Genomic DNA, 22,701 nt, shown 5'->3' on the forward strand with positions numbered 1-22,701 from the left:
CGCTATATGCAACGGAATATCTCATTGTTGTCATCATTCTTATCGTGATGAGAAGAATCCTTATGCGAGCTTTTTCAATTGGAGGCAAGTTAGCCAATCTCATAGAGAGGTAGCAGGGTTATTTTTCTCCCAGGAAAACTCAGATTTTTCATTCTGCGCACAGAAAAATCGGCCTTCAGAACACATGCAATTACAGACAAAAAAAAATGCAGTTGTTGGTGATGGAGGGGGGGGGGGGTAGTAGTGTTGTAGCAGGAGAATTAAGTAGTAGTGGAGAGGGCAAGATATATTTAGCAGAGTACCCTCCCACAATGAGTCCTTGGACTCTCTGGAGGTGTCACGTAATATTATTATATTGATGGGATTATCTCTAGCCCTCATCAGGGAGTACCTGATGAGGCTAGAGATCTTGGAGACCTTGAAGTTCAAAGGTCACATAGCAAAAATTGCATACAACACAAAGGATAACTGACATTGAAACATAAATTAACATGCAAAGATATGGAAGTCATTTTGCCTCTTTACAAGGCCTTGATATGACTGCACTTGAACTAGACTACTATGTATTGATTTAGTCTCCTCTGTTCACTGGGGATAAAGAAACAGCAGAAAGATTGCAAAGAAGAGTTACAAAGACGATATCAGGATTATGGAATGTAAATTATGAGGATAGATTGAGAGTGTGAACTACAGACACAGGTGAACAGGAGAAAGAGTGACAATATATGAGAAGGGTATAAACTTTTGAGAATGCATTATTGAATATTGATTGATAAAATTTTTTATTATATGGAAGGTGGGGAGAGGACAAGGGGGGGGGGGGGCATCTGTGGAAGTGTATGTGTGTGCACGCATGCACACCCAGTTAAGAGAGGAGTGAGAGCTAGATGCCTATCTCACAGAGCCATGAGAGGATGCAACAGTTTGTCTGTTGAAGTAGTGAGTGCATCTAGTGTGAACAAGTTTAAAAGAAGGCATGACAGCTGGTGTGGATAATATATGGCCTCCCTCAATGTGTCCTTGACTTCCTGGAGGTCCGATAATAATGAATCGAAAGGCTTAGTTAGTCTCTTTGCTCCACAGACACTCTGTTACAAGAATCAGAACATATTTAAAATTTTTGACCTTCATGCACATTGCACTGTGCAGGTAAGCACTCTTTATTTTGGGGTCCTGCAAACAATTGGCTTCCTCCACAGGCATTACATGGTGTTTATCATATGCCTTGCAAATGATTTTTCTCATTTTTGCTAAACAAGAAACTCTGCACCATTCCAGAATAATAATAATAATAATATATATACAGGGTGTTCGGGATAAATTTGACATATTTATAATTAATTATATTTTTCCGTAAGTTACATGTATTAACACACACTTCTCTTCATTTAAAAGTTTGGACCCTTCTTCATTCATATACAAGATGTCAGAAAGGATGGATAGCTGGAACCCACCTGAATCATGGAAGAGAATAACTTGTATCATGATGATTCGTGCCCGCCATCAAAATAAGGATATTACGACTGCTGAACAATGCTCCCTGAATACAGTAAAAACAATCAGGCATGAACTAGAGACTTGCAATGGTGACTACGAGGATGTAGCAAGAAGAAAGATCCCTAGCAGACGATCTGATTGCGTTCGTACAGCAGAATTCCTCGCAAATCTGCAGGAACAGGTGTTGAAGAACCCTGGCATTGGAATTCGGGCTTTGTTCATGGAGTTGCTAACTGTAGTCAAGCCCTGGATAACAAGGGTAGCCAATGGTAGGCCGTATGTATGGCAGCAGGATTCGGCCCCTTGCCACACCTCTGGGAAAAGTCAAAAATGGTTGTCTGAAAATTTCTACGACTTCACCAGTCCAAATGTTTGGCCTCCAAACTCCCCAGACCTTAACCCCATGGATTATTTTGTATGGGGCGCAGTTGAAAAAGACACCAATCGCACTTCCAGTAATACAAAAGCCCAGTTAATGGATAAAATTAAAACAGTTTTTGCGGCCCTTCCCAGGGAGACTGTAGCATCAGCTTGTTCGAGGTTCCAAAGCAGAATTGAAGCTGTGATCGATGCTAATGGTGGTTATTTTGAGTAAATCTTGTTGATAGTATTGTAATTAACTCTGCCTGTAATGTTTTTTTGTCAATTCATTAAATTTAATAGATACAAAGAAGATTTTCTTTTTCCTTACGAAACTGTCAAATTTATCCCGAACACCCTGTATATATATATAGTATGCTACAGTCTGAGCTTGCACGGCATGCTATCACCTCTAAACACACAAAGGATTAGCCAACATTATAGTTTCTATTCTATTCTACATTTACTCTCAATGTGACAAGTTGTGTTCCTTAACATTGAATCAATATTTTCTTATGTTTTTTTACTGAACTTCAAGAATATGCTACTCTACTACAACTTGAGATATCATAACTACATGGGCAATATCATGCAATTATGTAACTTAAAATGTGCACAATTATGTATCTGTTAAAAATCTGTTGTATCTGAAAAATCTTCACTCGGTGAAGATTCTGTGAATAAAGAAATATTTTTATGCTTGGACAACACAAGGGCTGAAAATTATAAGGGTGTGCTAAAAAGTTGTTAAATGGAGGTAGAATCATGTTACTTACACGTTATTCTACATATTCCTCATGAAGTAATATAATAAATTTAGTTTAATCCTTTATCCAAGTGTAAGCAAACAAAGTTGGCGCCTGAATCTTCAGGACTGAGGCAACTCGTAGTAAAGGTGGACCAAGCTCTCATCACTCCTTGTCTCAGTATCTCCCATAATGCAAAGCACATCTCCTTGCAGACATGTATAATGCTATGCATTAAGGGAAGGGCCACTACCCAGATCAGTTCCACTGAAGAGACCTCAATAAAGGTCAAAACCAGTCTGGGAAGTGGTCCTTCCCTTAATGCATAGCATTATACATGCCCACAAGGAGATGTGATTTGCATTATGGGAGATACTGGGACAAGGAGTGATGAGAGCTTGGTCCGCCTTTATTACGATTTGCCTCAGTCCTGAAGATACTTCAGGTGCAAACTTTGTTTGCTTACACTTGGATAAAGGATTAAACTAAATTTATTATAGTCTAACCAAGTGGAAAATAAACTTCCAATATTCCCCATGAAGTGTTATACACTTATTACAACACTGCAGCATCATTCACAATGCTCTGAGAAAAAGTCTTTCCCTTTTTGAACAAACCAGTCCTCAGCTGCAGATATGACTTCATCTGTGGAAAATTTTGTTCCTTGCGAGTGTTATTTTAAATTTGGATAGTAGTCAGATGGGGCCAGGTCTGGCATATAGGGTGGGTGAGGCAGACAATACACAACTTGAAAGCCCAAGTTGTGTATTGTCTGTTGGGTTTCATGAGAAGTGTGAGAAGGTGAGCTGTCTAGCAAAACCAACACACTTCTGCTCAGTTTCCTACAGCATTTTTCCTTCAGTATCTCCAACTTCTTTAGAGCTGTTGAATAAACTGCTGCTATAACAGTTTCACCTTTTTTGAGGTACTTGGTAAGGATTATACTATCCATATCCCAAAAGACAATGGCAAGAACCTTCTCTGCTGGCTTTTGGGTATGGAACTTCTTTGGCCATGGAGGACCTTTGGGTCTCCACTCCATTGACTGTTGTTTGGTCTCTGGGTCATAGTGATGAAGACATGTTTCATCAGCCACAATACCAGTTTTAAACTTGGCCACCTGATTTCTCAAAATGACCAAAATCCCTTGAGATGATGGCACATGCTCTCTCTTTTGACTGGAACTCAAACATTTGGGAATCCACTTTGCTGCGAGCTTTTACATGTCTATATGTTGTGGATGATGACCCTTAACTCGTTTCCTGGATATCCCAAGAGTCTTTGCAATGTTTTTGGCTGGTATTCATCTATCATCAAGTATCATGGCATGCACTGCACTGATATTTTCAGGTGTGATAACTGTGGAAGTGTCTTCCTGACCTGGGGGCATCTGTTGTCTAAGGATGCCCAGTTTTAAACTTGGCCACCCATCTCGCAACTGTATTGATATGCTGGGGCACAGTTAACCTAAAGTCACACAAAGTTTGGTGAATCAGTTGTGGACTTTTCTCGCAACACGAAAAACTTGATGATGGCATGCACCTCTATGTCTTCGAATTTCTTCATAACCTCTGGCATGTCTTTTTATATATCCTAAAAGAAAGAAAACAAATTATTACAATTTGTTGAAATATGGAGGTTAAAGAGTTTTAAGATATGCTCTTTCTTATAGTATATTAATTACTTTAATATCAGTTTTATTCTAAGTGTTTATCAGAACTTTTCAGTCCCTGTTCCCTTGTATATAAGAATTCTAGTTTCCTATATAATCAGCATAATCACTAGATGATAGATATTTCAATAAAACACATTAAATATTATTTTAATAATTTATGTATTTTGATATTTTTCAAATTACTATAATGAATGATTTTCACCTAAGTTTCTTAATGTGATTGCACAACTTTTCCCAAAAAATACAGATTCAAGTAATACTTCATACCTTTTTCATGCAAAAAAATTTAACCAAAATAATTTTTTAAATATACAGTGGAACCTCGGCCGTCGAACATAATTCGTTCCTAAAGGCAGTTTGGAAACCGATTTGTTTGAAAACTGAAACCATTTTCCCATAAGAATCAATGTAAAATGGATTAATCCATTCTCTAACCCCAGATGATTGTTTATTTAAACCTTTATAACAGTACTTCATGCATAAAATCTTACACAAAAAGAATAAACAATAAATAGATAAAATATAGACGAAAATTTAACTTCACTTTATGGAGAACTATATGGAGAAGAGTTGGAATTTATGAAAAAACAACAAAATACAAAGAAAGTCAAGAAAACACACTGCAAATTCGAGCAGGTGTTTGCACTGAGCAGAAGCTGCCATGTAACTGAAGCTCTCTCACCTTACATCTCAGCCTGAGGAGCATGTGGTTGTCGGTTTGTCTGTTCGGGAACCGAGATTCTGTTTGGAAACCGGTGCGTTTTTTGTTCAGAAAAAATGTTCGGGGACAACCGAGGTTCCACTGTATATACAGGGTGATCAAAATTAAAGTATTCCTATGGAAATGACTTCTATTGGGATTTATTGATCAAGTATTTTTTTAGAACAACTATGTTATACCAACTAGTTTCACCAACTGAGACTGTTGGCATCTTCAGGGTACATAACTGATATAAGGCACTTAAAGCTAAAAATTGTTACAGACTATAAATCAACCGATTCCAATTATATTTGACAAAAGAGAACGCGTACAATACATGCATAGCGCATGTATGATTTCACTTGTTATTTAAGAACGTTCTATAATTGGCACTATAATTCAGTTCTTGTATGTTCAGAGATTTAATAAGGGTCTTCCAGATTTCAGGCAAGATTAATCCTTGGTTCCTGTTAAGGTTTTGTACAGAACGCGCTATGCATGTATTGTACGCGTTCTGTTTTGTCAAATATAATTGGAATCGGTTGATTTATAGTCTGTAACAGTTTTTAGCTTTAAGTGCCTTATAATCAGTTATGTACCCTGAAGATGCCAACAGCCTCAGTTGGTAAAAAATAGTTGGCATAACATAGTTGTTCTAAAAAAATACTTGATCAATAAATCCCAATAGAAGTCATTTCCATAGTTTCCGTGGTCAAGAAAATAACGTTTTAACATTAAAGTATTCCTGTTTAAGGCCTTGTGGAGGCCCACCCAGTGATCCAAATACTGCAAAACTTTGCAGGAATACATTGTGACTCAAGTGGAAGCAATATTGGAGAGGGGTATGTAGTTTCGAAATTCACCACCAGGTGAATTTTGAAACTACCCACCACCAGGTGATTGGTGCTATATAGTACACCAAACATAGATATAGTAAAAAATGTGTGTGTAGAAAGGTGAAAAGCAGCACAAGCATAAAAAACACACTTTTATTCAGTTCTATTATGCATTCAGGTGCTGTACTGTTCAATGTGCTGCCCTTCCCCGGTATGCCACAAACCCTTTTCGCACAGCGTGTTCAACAGCAAGATGCAGATGGTCAAGGCTGATATTGCTTTATGTTTTCTTTCAGCATTGACAAGTTATCAGGATGATCCCAATAAACCCAGTCTTTGAAATATCCCCAGAGCCAGAAGTCACAGGAGTCAAGATTAGGCCAACAACATGCAGCAAGAAATGCACCACTGATCACTCTGGCTTCCATGAATCTTAAAGAACCACCTATATGGATCAACCAATGTGTAGAGGGTCCCCATCCTGCATGAAAATGATTGAATCTATGCACAGTCACAGCTGTGGCACAACAAAATTGTTTATCATATAGTGATACCTCTTGGCAGTAACTGGGCAGGTCACAAGACCCGAATGGCAAATGCCCTCAAAGAAGAATGGTCCAATGATGAATGAAGCTATAAACTCACACTAGCATGCAGAATGTTAAAGTGAATATCAGTCAACTTTCAAAGTCCTGCAGGCACAACTCCTGTATCAGGGTTATCCTGAATGGGTAGAAATGCAGACTCTTCCATAGAATTTTCTAGACAGTTGTGTAAGGCACATCCATGTATCTTAATACAGAATGTACACTGCAGAAACCAATACTGTTATTCATGGCCTGCTACATAACAGCAGTAACAACTTCATTCACTTGTTGTGAACTGATTGGTTTGCCAGATCCAGCTCCCAACGATCCTGTTTCTTCAAAATGACAAATTACTTGTCACTGAGCACACAGAGATAGCAGACCTTGTCAACATTTGTTCAGGTGAATGAAATTCATGAAGTACAGCAACAGCATTTAAATTGTTTAGGCAGTACAGCTTCAAGAGAAAAGCATGTTGGGGCAATGTTAGTGCCATCACTGTGGGCAATATTAACAACCAGAATGAAAGGAAAAATCCCATGTCCATCTTTTTAAACCTTCCTGACACCAGCCGAGTTGCATAATATGCAAATTCCATGCATGTGGTGTTTACAATGCCCCTGGTAATGAATTCTGAACTTTTTTTTTCTTCTCTCAGATACTGCTTCTTCATGATGCACAATGTATTCCTGCAAAGTTTCATAGCATTTGAATCGCTGGATAGCACTCCACAACAAGTGAATGAAGTTAAAAAAATACAAAACCAACACTGACAAGATTTTTTATATACAGGGTGTATACAACTATGCAGGAAAACAGAGAATAACTCAAAGACATGCAAAAGCTGAGTGACTGTCATAATGTAGTGAAATATATCAGTTTTTGGTCAAATAACTTTATTACCAAATGACAACACTAGATGGTGTAATACCTCACACCATTTGAAAATAGCGATTTCAATGGTGCAGAGTGAGTACATGTGTGTATGTTTTGGTTTGAGAAAACTAAGTCTCCAACACAAGTTCAGTGGAATTTCCACATGCAATACAGCAAAGACCCTCATAGGACACATGATCTACACACAGCAAAAGAATTTTGTGGAAAAAGCAGACTGTTCCATGCATCATCCAAGGTCACCGGGAAGGCCGTGTGCTGCTGAGGCTGTTGTGGAAGTTCGTGAAAGTTTCCAGAAAAGCCCTGGAAAGACAAGTTGGAATTACACATGTGACTGGATTTTACAAAAATGTCTACATTTAAGGCCCTACAAATTAACATTTGTAGGGCCTTAACTCGTTCAACATTTGAAAAGAGATGATAAGAAGATATGTCAGGATTACATTTGAACACAAAATGATCAGTTTATAGATTTATAGTTTATCATCATCATCAAATTCCTGCCATGTATCCTCAAGGGGTGAACAGAATACGTAATACTAGATGAAAAATTTACATCATTACTAACTTCCTATCTACAATTTTCCTCCAAATCAGTCTGTTACTTGCCAAGACTAAAACATTATCAGATCTTATATTTCTATTGTCTAAGGTACTTTGTACAGTATCAATCCACCTACATCTTGGTCTTCCTCTGGGTCATTTTTTTGCCAACCTGGCAGAGAACCCTTGCTTTGCTAATCTTTCCTCACCCATTCTATTTAAGTGACCATACTACCTGAGATTAGCTCTGCTAATGCATTCCTTGATGCTGACAATGTCAAGTTCTTTCCTAATATCCTCGTTTTTAATATGATTTTGCCATTGATGCCATCTGTTCATGCCTATAATCTTTCTCAGGACTCTTATGTCTGCGGTCTCTGGTCAAGTGTTTTACTTCTGACACAGTTCTCAGATCCATAAGTTAATATCGGTTAATAACTGTCTTGTATACAGCTAATTTAGTGTTCTGACTAATTTCTCTCTTATTCCATATGAATTTATTCAATTGACTTCCTACGATACCAGCTTTGTTGATTCTGTTGTCAATTTCCATATTTAATTTACCATCTTCACTAAAAATCGTGCCTAATTGACTGAAATGTTTTACTTGTTCCACAGGTTCTCCGTTCAAAACGCAGTTGACATTTTCAACGATTCTGCCTATTTTCATTGTTTTTGTCTTTTTACTGCCGACCTTCATACCATATCTATTAAAACAGTTATTCAATTTAGTCAGGGAATCTTGCAGACTTGTAGCAGATTTATTTAGAAGTATAACATCTTCTGCATAAAGCAAAGAGCTGACATTAACATCTCCAATTTTGATATCATGTTTAACACCACTTTCCTTCATAATGTGATCCATATAGATAATGAATAACAGAGGAGATAATGTACATCCTTGTCTCACACCAGATTTAACATTAAACCATCTTCCTGTACTTCCTTCATTTCTAACTGCTGACTTACAACTCAAATAAAGACTAAGTATTGCTTGATATAACGCCCCATTGACACCAATATAACTGTAGCGTTTTGAATAGCTTATCTCTTGGCACCTTGTCATATGCCTTTTAAAGATCAACAAAACTTAAATACAGTTCTTTGTTATATTCCCATGATTTCTCAACTATTTGTCGTAAAGTGAAGATCTGATCCTGACAGCCTCTATTTGGCCTGAATCCACCTTGTTCTTCACCAAGCTTTTCTTCCACAATTCTTCTCAACAGTTTCTCAAGTATACTTGCATACATCTTACCAGGAACACTCAGTAATGAAATGCCTCTGTAATTCTCACATTCAGTTTTTTCTCTTTTTATATATGGGTACTATTAGAGCTCTACTCCAATCATCAGAATTTGTCCCTCTGTCCAGGCCTTCTGAACTATGCAGTGCAGCCACTGTAAGACTTTTATACCAGTATTTCAGTCAGAAATACTTCAGCATTTCTGGCTGAATATCATCTACTTCTGCTGCCTTTCCACATTTCAGGCCTTTGATGGCTTTTTCTACTTCAAGTATAGATATGTATTCCTGACTGTGTGCCTGTTGAGTGTTTTTTTACCACTGTGCTATCACTGTTAGTTTCATTTAACAATTTTTCAAAGTAATTACTCCATACTTCAAGGATATCTTTTTCTCCTGTTTTCATGTTACCTTTATCATCTCTAACTCCTTCAACACTCTTTCCTCCATTTCTAAGCTTCTTCAACAACCTCCCGAATATCTTACCACCTTCTTGATATTTATTTTCTATGTTCTTGCCAAAGTCCTCCCATGACTTTTGTTTAGATAGTTTTACACAGTGTTTAGCTTTCTTACATTTGTCTCTGTATTCTCTAAGAGCACAAGCCAGCTTATTCGCCATGAACTTTTGAAATGCTTTCTTCTTTTCCTTCACTGCCGCTTTAACTTCTTGTGCCCACCATGGAGTACTGATTTTTCTATCCTTGCAGACAACCTCACCACATGCCTCTCTGGCTGAATCAATCAGTGTTTTCTTCAAGACTTGCCACTGAATCTCCAAGGTTTGGTTGCTGTTCTCAAACTCTTTCATCTTTTCTTCAATAATTTTTGTGTATTTTAGTCTACAGTTCACATCTGGCTTTAAAACTTTCTTACATGTTATTCTTTTCAATATGAAATTCAATTTTATTCTGCTCAAGACTAAATAGTGATTGCTTCCAATTTCAAATCCTCTGTACACTCTGGTGTCCTGCACATGGGAGAAAACATCACTATCAACAATAACATAGTCAATGAGACTTTTCTTATTCCTTGTCACTTCTCTCCATGTGAATTTGTGCACATTTTTATGTTGGAACATGGTGTTAGTAATAACCAGTCCATGTCCTGAGCAGAAATCCAACAGGTATTTGCCATTATTATTAGCTTTGCTCTTTTCTTCAAATTTTCCCAAAAGATTTTTGTATGTGTGACAATCATTTCCCACTCTGCTATTTAGATCCCCAACAAGGACCAACTTTTCCTTTTTCATTGTGTCAGTTGCTTTCTCTAAAGCATGAAAAAATTCCTCCACTTCTACCTAAGAAGAACCTTCTGTGTGACCATAGGAACAAATAAGTCTCATTGTTCAGTTCCCCATTCTCATATTTGCCCGCATGACTCAACTTGAGACTGCCTGCCTTTCAAGAAGATTTGTCTCGTATTTAGTGTTGAATACTATGGCTACTCCTTTTCCTTGATTGTCATTGCCTGAATATAACATTTTGTATTTATTGCTCAGAAAGATCTCACCAGTTTTTGTCTTTTTTGTTTCAGTCACCACAATTATGTCGATCTGGTACTTATCTAATTCCTCAGCTAGCTCCATTTCTTTGCCATTCAGGATTCTTATGTTGATAGTACCGATCTTTAACTCTGGTGATGTTGATTTGGGGTGTGTTTTCAGATTTGTTCCAGGATAACCCAACAGGGTTATCCAGGTAGATAACTCAACAGGGTGCACCACGAGAAAGTGAGGATTGGACATTAGGTCAGAAGCACTGGTCGGTTCTCTGCATTCCTTTAAAAGCTATGTGGATTTCTCCTCTCAGTTATATAGCTTTGATCCTTAAGCACCCCTATTTATAGATTATTTGGCAGAAAACCACCAAAGATCATACTGCACCATAGCAAAGGTTACAGCTATACATAAACAGTCAAAGAAAATTGTAAACAATATGCATGTACAAAAATTAAGTTTTGCAATGCAGCATCTACATATAAACAATATTTCTGCAGAGGAGCAACACACAAGTTCACTTGTGTGTTGCTCCTCTGTATGTTGTACTGCTGTAAGTGCAACAGCACTTACAGCAGTACATAAATAGTCAAAAAGCAATTATTATACAACATACATGCATAAAAATTAAGTTTAGCAATGTGGTATCTATATATAAGCAAAATTAAAAGGTTACACAAGGTCAAAGGTTGCAGCAATGCATAATTAGTCAAAAAATAAACTAGTAAATAATATGCAAGTACAAAAGTTAAGTTGATCAATGCAATACCTAGATATAAACAAAATTACATTCAAATGTGTTTGTACAAATTAATCCTTTGTATATAGTTAAAAACATCATGCAATCTAACTAAGTGCACATGGCTTGGCAAGTGGATAAATATTTCATTCCTGTTGTGTAAAGTAATGAAATGATCAGTAATGTAGAACAAAATAAGGAGACTTTCTGGACATAAGTGTTTTCAGTGATGAGTGCACTTTTCACGTAAGTTCACTTTTCATTTACATTTCAGTGATAAGTACACTTTTCATTTACTTGCCCACTTACGTGGGCAAGTAAATGCTCACAACTGCAGAATTTGGGAAAGCAAAAATCCATATGCCATCGAAGAACATGTTTGCAGAACCCCAAAGGTGAATGTTTTATGTGCCATAAGCAAGAAAAAAGTGTACGGACCCTTCTTTTTTCAGAGTCTACAGTTACTGGTGTTGTGGATCTGGACATGCTACAATTGTACCTAATACCACAATTAGACGATGACCTTGACGGACGCTCACATTTCCAGCAAAGACGGAGTACTTCCTCATTACCTGACAGATGCAAAGTCACACCTTGACACCTTTTCCAGGAAGATGGATTTGTGAAGGGGCACCTGTACCTGACCTTACATTGTTAGACTTTTTTCTTGTGGGACTTTGCGAAAGATCGAGTTTGTACCACCAATTTGGATGAGCTGTGTTCCAAAATTACTGCCATCATTGCTGAAGTTACGCCAGATATGTTCTGCCAAATGTGGCAGGAAATTGTTAACAGATGGGATATCTGCAGAATTAATGGAGGCAGTCAAATGTAGCATTACGCTACATTTGCACAGTAATAAAAATTGTTAGCTATTTACCCTTTCTTGTTATTCAAAGTTGTATACCCCCCTTTTGAAACACCCTGTGTGTATATATATATGTAGAAAGTGTTTTACCATTTTATGTTAAATATACCAAGAAATTTTATACTTGGTTTTAATCCTTATCCCAAGAAGCAAAACAAAGTTTTGCGCATGAAATATATTCACGTCTGAGCTACTTGTATATAGAGGATAATGACTTCAAATCGCTTGCCCAAGTATGTATCCCATAATGCAAAGCACACCAACCTTTCAGGTGTGTATAATGCAATGCATAATGGGAAGGGCTACTACCCAAACCAGTTTTGCTAAAGAGCTCACATCAACCCTGGATTAAAACAGAAAGGAAAGATGGATCTCAACCATCAATGAACTCGATTTTGTCACATCTAGTTGGAGAAGCTGGTCACTTCTGAGAAAATTAGGTGGAGCAGAGCCAACAACACACAAAACAACAGAAATAACTCCTGAACAAATGGCTAACCATTTATTGAAAACCTCCAAGTTTCATCCCAGCTCTACCAGGAAAATTGCTGTACAAGCTTCCATCAGACAAATCCTGAAGACGGAACCCGAGCTTCCTGAACTTGTACACCCAGTATCTCAAGAAGAGGTACAAATAGCCTTAAAACTTACCAAGAATGGCTAAGCTGCAGGAGTGGATGGTATACTCCATGAGTTCCTAAAACATCTTGGTCAACATGGCCAAACATGGCTGGCTGCCCTTTTCTCAGAAATCATCATGATTGGTAAATTACCAAAGCTGTGGCAGGAAGCCAAAATAATTGCAGTGCCCAAACCAGGGAAAGATCCAAATGATGTGAAAAACCAATCACCTATCTCCTTGCTTTGCACCACCTTTAAGCTCTTTGAAAGAATTCTCCTTAAAAGAATTTCACCACTCATCGAAAGAGCACTCTCGACTGAACAAGCTGGCTTCAAGCCAGGAAGAAGTTGCTGTGACCAGGTCCTGGCTGACAACTAAAATTGAAGCAGTCTTCCAGAAGAAACTTAAATCTAGAGCCACTTTCATTGACCTAACATCTGCTTATGACACTGTCTGGATCAGGGGCCTCCTCCTAAAACTAGGAAATATTATAAAGTGTAAAAAACTTGGCAACTTTTTGAATCTATTCTCTCCAACAGAAAGATCCGGGTCCATATTGGTGGAAAAGAGAGCAGGCCCAGATTCCTTTACAACGGTCTTCCTCAGGGCTCTGTGTTATCCCCTATACTTTTTAACATCTACTTGTACGATCTACCTCATACCAGATCAAGCAAGTATATGTATGCCGATGACCTAGCGATCTTACATCAATCTACCTCCTTTACCAACCTAGAATCAACCTTGAATACAGACCTGAACACCCTGGAAGAGTACTTCAAGCAGTGGTACTTGAAGCCAAATCCAACGAAAACAGTGTCCTCAGTATTTCACCTGTACGATGCAGAGGCAAATCCTCAACTCAACCTTTCTTTCTGTGGAAAAATGGTAGAACACGAGCCTCACCCAAAATACCTTGGAGTGAACCTGGGCAGAAACCTAACCTATAAAAGGCACATCACCAACCTGTCCAATAAAATTAAAACCAGAAATAATATAATTTCAAGGCTTGCTGGAACAACCTGGGGTTGTGGTGCAGAAGTCCTAAGGTCATCTGCACTAGCCCTCGCATTCTCTGCAGCAGAATATCGTGCCCCTGTCTGGGAAAGAAGTACACACACTAACATTATAGACACCCAGCTAAACTCTACCATGCACACAATTAGTGGGACAGTGAGAAGCACCCCTCTCTCTCCAGGTTGCCTGCTCTAGCTAACATTGCTCCACCACACATACGGAGAAGACAAGCCTTGATTAAGGAATTTAATAAAGCAATGAGCACCCCACTCCTACCCCTACACCAGAATTTCATAAACCCACCTAGTCTTCGCATCAAATCTAGAAAGCCTCTCTGGTCCATGGACAAACTCTCTTCAGCTGCGCTGACATATGGAGAGAATACTGGTCCAACAATCTCCCAACAAACGGCTTCCTGGTAGAAGATCCCTGTGCTCTGCAGCCTGGTTTTGATCTTCCTAGGAAGATTTGGTCATCAATAAACAGGATCAGAACTAGTCAGTGCAGATGTGGATACCTTCTACATAAATGGGAGCTGTCAGATCACCCTTATTGTGATTGTTCTACCATGGCTTAGATGATTACTCATATTGTGTACGACTGCCCAAGACCCCAATTTCACGGTGGTGGCCTACAGGACATCCACAAGGTGATGAGAATAGCGTCTTCATGGTGAGATGGGACCGTGATCTTCTGTTTCCTCCATAACCACCGCCACCGCCACCATACCAACTACAAGGCCAACAGTCTTGACCTGTAGTTGGTATGGTGGTGGCGGTGGTTATGGAGGAAACAGAAGATCACTGTCCTGTCTCACCATGAAGACGCTATTCTCATAGTCCTCATCATAGTATCAGCAGAACTCCTCCTCATGTTAGATGATGATGATACAATGTGAAATGGGCCTCCTGTAATTGATCAAGTTTTCTCACACAAGACACAACTGCTCTCTACTTAAACCTTGGATACAGCTACATTTATGTTGTGAGAACATGCAGCCTTGTCATACTTGTTGCAGCAGGACGATAACTGTCCCTGGGATGATTATGACAAGTTGCTTTTGCTTTATTTAAAAAAAAAAAAAAGGAAAGACTTAGAAAACAGGTTGTGCCTTTTATGTAATGAACTTATATATGTTAAGATTTTCATCATTTGTTTCTGGAAATTATGATTGTACTTTTAACTTACCAGTTTCATGTAGCCATAAGCATAAATAAATAAATCAATAAAGTGGGAGCCAGACCCAGGAGAGATACCAAGGTTGAAGTAATGCAGAAGTCATATATATATATATATATATATATATATTATATATATATATACATATACCGTATTTGCGGCGTATAAGACGCACCCCCTTTTTTGTACACATTTTTTCGGAAAAAACTTTATCACTGAATATTATAATGAATTTACAGTATTTCAAATATAAAGCACTAAGTAGGTCTACTTTCAACAAATACCTAATCTGACTAGGAAAGAGTACCCACCTTTTAATCTTCTTCGTCAAAATCCAGAAATTCATCTCCAGAGCTAAATGAAGAGAACCTTGGAATCTGTTCTAAATCAGAATCTGAGTCCCCATACAACAAATTGTCCTCTGTACCATCCAGTGCATTACTATTGCCACATTTCTGAAATGATTTAACCACTGTCTCAGTTTTCACAGCATCCCATGAAGCTTTAACCCACTCACAAACTTGCAAAATGCTAGGCCTCTTCCTTCTTCCTGATGGCATAACCTAAAAATCTGAAGACTGCATCCAGCAGTCTTCTGGATGCAGTGTTCTACTTCTCCTTCATAAATCTCGTAAATGGTTTATTAATACAGACATCTAAAGGTTGAAGCTGACTAGTTAGACCTCCAGGAATTCAGCTAACTGAGTTTTTAATTCCTTAAGTTTAATTTTAACATCTTCTGTTCTGTGAGAACGAAACTGATCCCATAGTAGTAGGGCAGACTTCTTCAACGGTCCGTCAGAGTGCCTAGACCAAATGTTATTTATCCATAACTGGAATGCTCCCACACAAGGAAGCAAGAAAGAAATCTGGTAACTCAGAACAGAGAAAATTTCCAGAAATGAAAGTAATAAAAAACTGAGTATCGGCATATAAGATGCACCATGTTTTTCAGACCTATTTTCAAAGAAAAAAAGTGCATCTTAGTTCCATCCATCATGTGAGGAATCTTTATCTGGTCTCTTTCAACTAAAGGTGAGTTAGCTGGTTTCATACAGAGGTAGAGAGTTTTTTCACCCAGAAACTCAGGTTTTTTTTGTCCCTCAGAACAGGCAAACCAGCCCCATGAACACACATATCTATTAGTTATAAAATACTCATACAGTGCAACCCAACATCTAGCTCTGCAACAAGCTGGTTGGGGCTCCCAAAGTAGCATCATATCATCACAGCAGACCATGCACCTGGTGGGACATAATGATAGGAAGATGAAGATACATATAATCAATGTTTCTGCTACTTATTTTTTAAGGTGTATGCTGGCCTGGTTGACTGAGTGGTTAGCATATCTGCTTACCAACCAATAGGCTGTGAATTCTAATCCTTCTGTGAGCATGGATGTTTGTGGATGCCTTTGGGTGAAAGATGATGAAATCGATAAAAATAGGAAAAAAAAATTCCTTAGCCCACCCAAGGTACCAATGTGCTATAGGTTCACAAATAAACCTTTTGTGGGTGGGTAACGCATAAAACATAAAGTTTCTACATTCAGAACTACTGTGCATTGGCGATGTGCTACCACTTCAAAAAGCTTACTTTTCCTAATTGGAGTATATTTCAACTAGACCTAAGTAGCTGATTTTCATTGCCACAGGAAACTCACACCTCTGCACTCAGTGGGAGTACGTGTTAGTACTCCCAGACCTTATGCTAGACCTATTATCTTCATTGCCCTAACATTTTTTCCTTCCTCCCATATATACACACTGCTACATGTATTGTGGGTTATAACTTCATGGCTATGCCCAACCTGCAATTAACTAGGGAACAAATACAATCTCCAGCTGAAAGTATAGCAATGTCACAATTCAGAAGTCATATCAGGAGAGTTCCTACTCAGCTAGCAAAAAATTCTGTTGTCACTTACTCTGCCAGATCATGCCTGGAAGGTGCTTGAATATAGCAGTAAAGTGGTGGTGGTGAAAGATACTATTGAAAAATTCTGTAATACTGCGGGTCAGAAAGAAAAAAAAATCTCAAGGAATTAAAATTATTATTAAAAAAAATTTTAAAAAAAATAAAGAAAGAAAGAAAAAGAAAAACAAACAAACCTTACCCACCTTTGGATACAAAGCCATGGAAAGGCTTAGAGAAATTCACATGGTTGCTCTCGACATTCTAGAGCATTTGATCAAATCTGACAGGTATCTTTTAGTCTGCCAGCAGTTCTCTGCTGGTCACAAGCCAAACATTTAGCCAAAGCACACACACTATACTGGCAACACACCATCACACATAAAAAAACTCATTCCACTTCAAAGACACTCCAATATACTGACATAATGGTCAGTTTTGGCATCTCCTTCTTATTCACAAATGTCCCACTCAAGGAAACCTTAGAGCTCATCCACCCAAATTTCCCCCCACTATCTCAGCCCTATTTCAGTTCACAATGAACTCAGGCTATTTCGTTTGGCAGGGAAAATTCTACAAACAGATAGAGGGGAACAGCCATGAGTTCACCACTCTCCCCACCCTTGGCCAACTTCTTTATGGAGACTTCTGAAGAGAAAGCTTTAAACTCTTCCCCACAAAAACCTACATATGACTTCGCTACGTTGATGATGTGTTCGCTATTTGGCCACATGGCTCTGAAACACTCCTCTCCTTCTAAACACTCTTAAACAACCAACACCCACCGCAGAATCAAGTTCTGCCCTGGAAAAAGAGGAAAACAACAGCCTTCCTTTCCTAGACACACTAGTCACCCGCCAGCCTGATGGAACCTTGGTTTTCTCAGTTTATAGAAAACCCACCAATACAGGCTTACATTCACCAACAATCCCCTCCCCTCACAACAAAATAACTCCTGTTGTATAGACACTATACAACACTATACAACAGGGCTAAACTAATCTGTTCAAATGACAATGGCCTAACCACTGAACTAAATCACATCCTTTACAATTTCTCAGCCAATGGCTACAACCTCCAAAAAATACTAAAACCAGTAAACCACTTACCCCCCTTCACAAAAAAAAAAAAAAAGATTATTCTAAATCCATCACCATTCCCTACATACGGGGCACTTGGAAAAAATTACCAAAATCCTGATTAAACATGACCTGACCTCTTGTTACAGACCATATAGAAAATTGGCATCCCTTATCCGCTCCACTAAAGACCAACCACTTCCCCTAGACCAGTGTTTCTCAAAGTGTGGTATGTATACCCCCGGTGGTACGCGAAAGGTCATTAGGGGGTACAATTTTGGGCTATGCATAATTAAAGGAGTCATTATATTTTTCAACAAACAGTGCAATTAGAGACAACCGGGATAAAAACAGTGCTAACTAATGAATCACATCCCCCCTCCAACAGAAACTACTGCATAGACTCAAGCAAAACCATATGTTGCTGGTGGTATATTTGCTTGACACCAACCATGGGCAGATAAGTGGAAAAGATTGGTGAAGAACAAGCTGGATTCAGGCCAAATAGAGGCTGTCAGGATCAGATCATCACTTTAATAAATAGTCGAGAAAGCATGGGAATATAACAGAGATCTGTATTTAAGTTTTGTAGATTTGGAAAAAGCATATGACAAGGTGCCAAGACAGAAGCTATTCAATATGCTACAGTTATATGGTGTCGATGGGGCATTATATAAAGCAATACTTAGTCTTTATTTCAGTTGTAAGTCAGCAGTTAGACTTGAAGGAAGTACAGGAAGATGGTTTAATGTTAAATCTGGTGTGAGACAAGGATGTACATTATCTCCTCTGTTATTCATTATCTATATGGATCACATTATGAAGGAAAGTGGTATTAAACATGATATCAAAATTGGAGATGTTAATGTCAGCTCTTTGCTTTATGCGGATGATGTTATACTTCTAAATAAATCTGCTACAAGTCTGCAAGATTCTCTGACTAAATTGAATAGCTGTTGTAATAGATATGGTATGAAGATCAGCAATAAAAAGACAAAGACAATGAAAATAGGCAGAATCATTGAAAATGTCAACTGTGTTGTGAATGGAGAACCTGTGGAACAAGTAAAATATTTCAGCTACTTAGGCACAATTTTTACTGAAGACAGTAAATTAAATATAGAAATAGACAACAGAATCAGCAAAGCTGGTATGGTGGGAAGTCAATTGAATAAATTCATATGAAATAAGAGAGAAATTGGTCGGAACACCAAATTAGCTGTATACGACAGTTATTAACCGATATTAACTTATGGATCTGAGAACTGTGTCAGAAGTAAAACACTTGACCAGAGACCGCAGACATGAGAGTCCTGAGAAAGATTATAGGCATGAACAGATGGCATCAATGGCAATATCATATTAAAAACAAGGATATTAGGAAAGAACTTGACACTGTCAACATCCAGGAATGCGTTAGCAGAGCTAATCTCAGGTGATATGGTCACCTAATCTCAGGTGATATGGTCACTTAAACAGAATGGACGAAGAAAGATTAGCAAAACAAGTGTTCTCTGCCAGGTTGGCAGGAAAACGACCCAGAGGAAGACCAAGATATAGGTGGATTGATACGGTACAAAGTGCCTTAGATGACAGAAATATAAGATCTGATAATTTATACGAGTGGATAGGCTTATGTGTTCATCAGAGATGTTGTAATAGGTTTCACGGTATAATAAGAACACAGATGGTTAAGAAAATAACTATTTATTAACTTAAAGCTAATATTTCGCTGGTATTATATCCAGCATCTTCAGAGCACACAACACAAAGTTTGTTACAAATGTAAGACAACCACAATCTGGTGTAACAGTGGGGGCTAGTATAAGTGATTGCAGTGTGCAACACAAGACTAAAGTCCTAATATGGTGCTATCTAGGTTAAAAAAAAAAAAAAAAAAATCAAAGTTTTGAAATAGTAATCAAAAAAATTCAAATTGAAAAATATAAATTAAAAAATTTTAATTTGGTCTTAGGATGACTGTCTCCCAAATCTTTGGTAGATTTATACAGCCATACTTGTTAAGGTTTGGTGTATGTTTTAAGGCTTCTGTCGATTCCAGGAACAACCTCTCTGACTTGTAGAAGCTTTTGTGCATTACTTTTGTTTCTTTCCAATTGATCCTGTGTGCAGGGGTATCCAAAGCATGGTCTGCCAGACCCGACTTACCATAGCAAAAGTGTCGGATATATTTTTTGTGTTCACTGAGGCGGATGTCCACAGTTCTTCCTGTCTGTCCGTAGTAGGCTTGATGGCAAGAACAGGGCACTTCATAGACACCTGGATGTGATAAAGGAGTGCATTTGTCCTTAGGTGAACGGATGAGCGTTGCTAATTTTATATAAGGTTTAAATACTGTGCATAGTTGGTGTTTGTTAAGCACCCTAGATATCTTTTCAGATGTGCCTTTAATGTATGGGATGGTGATGGTTTTGTTGTAGTTTTCTGTGGTAGATAGAGGGGATTTATGGGTAGCATTTAGTATGTTATCTATTTCGTGGGGATTATAACCATTGATTAAGAAGGCTTGACATAGGTGAGAAAGTTCAGCAGTGAGAGCAATGTCATTGGAACAGATTGCTCTAGCTCTATGAGTTAGTGTTTTTAAGATACCATATTGTTGAGAAGGGTGATGGTGTGATTGTTTGTGTAAGTATCTCATTGTATGTGTGGGTTTTCTATAAACTGAAAATGATAAGGAACCTTCTGGAAGATGTGTGATCAGTGTGTCCAAGAAGGGCAGGCAGTCATTGGCTTCTAGTTCCATTGTAAAGTGGATTTTAGGGTGCTGGCTATTTAGATGCACTAAAAATGTATTCAATGTGTCTGGGCCATGTGGCCAAATAGCAAACACATCGTCAACATAGCGTAGCCAGAGACTAGGTTTGAGAGTGGCTGTGTTGATAGCTAATTTTTCCAGATGTTCAACGTAGAAGTTGGCTAAGGGGGGAGAAAGGGGTGAACCCATAGCTGTCCCATCTAATTGTTTGTATATTTTCCCTTTCCATGTAAAATAACCTGCCTGTACTGTGAATTTAAATAGCTGAAATATATCTGGGGGAAATTGTGAATTTAGTAAGTTAAGTGTGTCAATCAGTGATACATTAGTGAATAATGAGGTGATATCAAAACTCACCATTAGGTCTGAACTATTTAAGGTGTGGTTTTCTAAAATACTTTTTAGGTGGGTAGAATTTTTAACAAAAGAGGGACAATTGTTTGTGTAAGTGGTTAGTAATTTTGCTAAATGTTTAGCTAGTTTATATGTAGGACTGTTTATACTATCTACAATAGGACGCAAAGGTGTACCTTGTTTGTGTATTTTAGGAGCACCATATATTCTGGGTGCTTTAACGTGCATGGGTTTGAGTTTTTTGACAATTTCTTTAGGCCAGGAAGTGATTTTGTTCAGTAACCTGCACACCTTATTCTTTTGTGAGTTGGTGGGATCTCGATTTATGATTTGGTATGTAGACCAGTCTTGGAGCAGTGTATGCATTTTGCTTTCATATTCTGTTGTATCCATTACTACAGTGGCGTTTCCTTTGTCTGATTTGGTTATTGTAATGTGGTTATTACTGTATAGTTCTTTTAGCACTATTATTTCTTTATGTGGGATATTATTTTTGGGAGGCTTAGAATGGGTAAGGATATTGGCCATGTCTAACCTAATATTATTGGCTATGGCTGGAGGCAAGTGGTAAATCCCACGTTCAATGGAAGCCATTATTTTGGTTTTAGGCACATCTTTTGGAGTAACGGCAAAATTGTGTCCAAGACTTAATGCACTCGTGGCTTCTTTGGATAAGGTTGTCGATGATAGGTTCACAACGATGCCATCTTGATGAAATTGCGGCCGCTGTGTAACATTGCGTTGCTGGAGGATTTCAATTTTTTTCCGGTGCCGGTTTTTAACTTTAGCAAATTCTTTATTGGCTGTAGAGTCGGAGATTCTATCCAAAATGTCCCATAGCTGCGGGTTCAAAATGTCAGATAATATATCACGAAGTACACTGATTGAGGAATTTATTTTTGAACATATCAATAAGATGTTTAAGGTCATATATTTGCAATAATTTTTCAAGAGACTAGAGATGATATGTAATAAACTGATGAAAACTGTCTTCTATTTCCAAAATTTCAGTTTGTTCAATTTCACATAGGAAAAACATCTTCAAAATTTATGATGAGAATAGAAGCCAATATGTATATGCCCTCAAATCCAAGACTATTAAACAATTACAATTCGTGCAAATTCACATCTTTGAATGCGATTATACAAATGGTTTGATAATAATTTCTCAGTACTCTTGGAGATTGAATAAAAATTCACTAGAATAATCAGCTTTTATTCATGCCAGAAAGTTATTGTGTCCTGAGGTTTCTAAATGCAATAACACTCACAAAATTGATGGCAGAACACATGGCAACATTAAATGCTGTTACACATAATCATAGAATTACTATTACTTATGCTACATAAATGAGAGCACAAGTGTAAGTTTATAATTCTTTAAAGTTCTTTAGGAGTTTACACAATAATTTCAATCCCAAAGAAACAAAAACTGCAAAGCAACTATAATTATATATTTTTTATTCAATTTTCGAATGCTAACTCAAAGAAAAGTTGAACAAATACCATTATTATTATTATTATTACTTAATAATATATGTAATATATACATATACACAAAGTGATTTCTCA

General features: G+C 37.8%; 1 protein-coding gene across 1 annotated transcript in view; it reads right to left on the reverse strand.

The window, feature by feature from the left end:
* Positions 1-22,701, reverse strand: part of LOC150106327 (E3 ubiquitin-protein ligase RNF38-like) — a 280,906-nt gene that overhangs the window by 215,109 nt on the left and 43,096 nt on the right. The window lies entirely within an intron of this gene.

The sequence above is a fragment of the Typopeltis vanoorti genome, chromosome 5, assembly GCF_054136105.1.
Source record: "Typopeltis vanoorti isolate ZY-2024b chromosome 5, IOZ_Tvanoo_1.0, whole genome shotgun sequence".
NCBI lineage: Eukaryota > Metazoa > Arthropoda > Arachnida > Uropygi > Thelyphonidae > Typopeltis > Typopeltis vanoorti.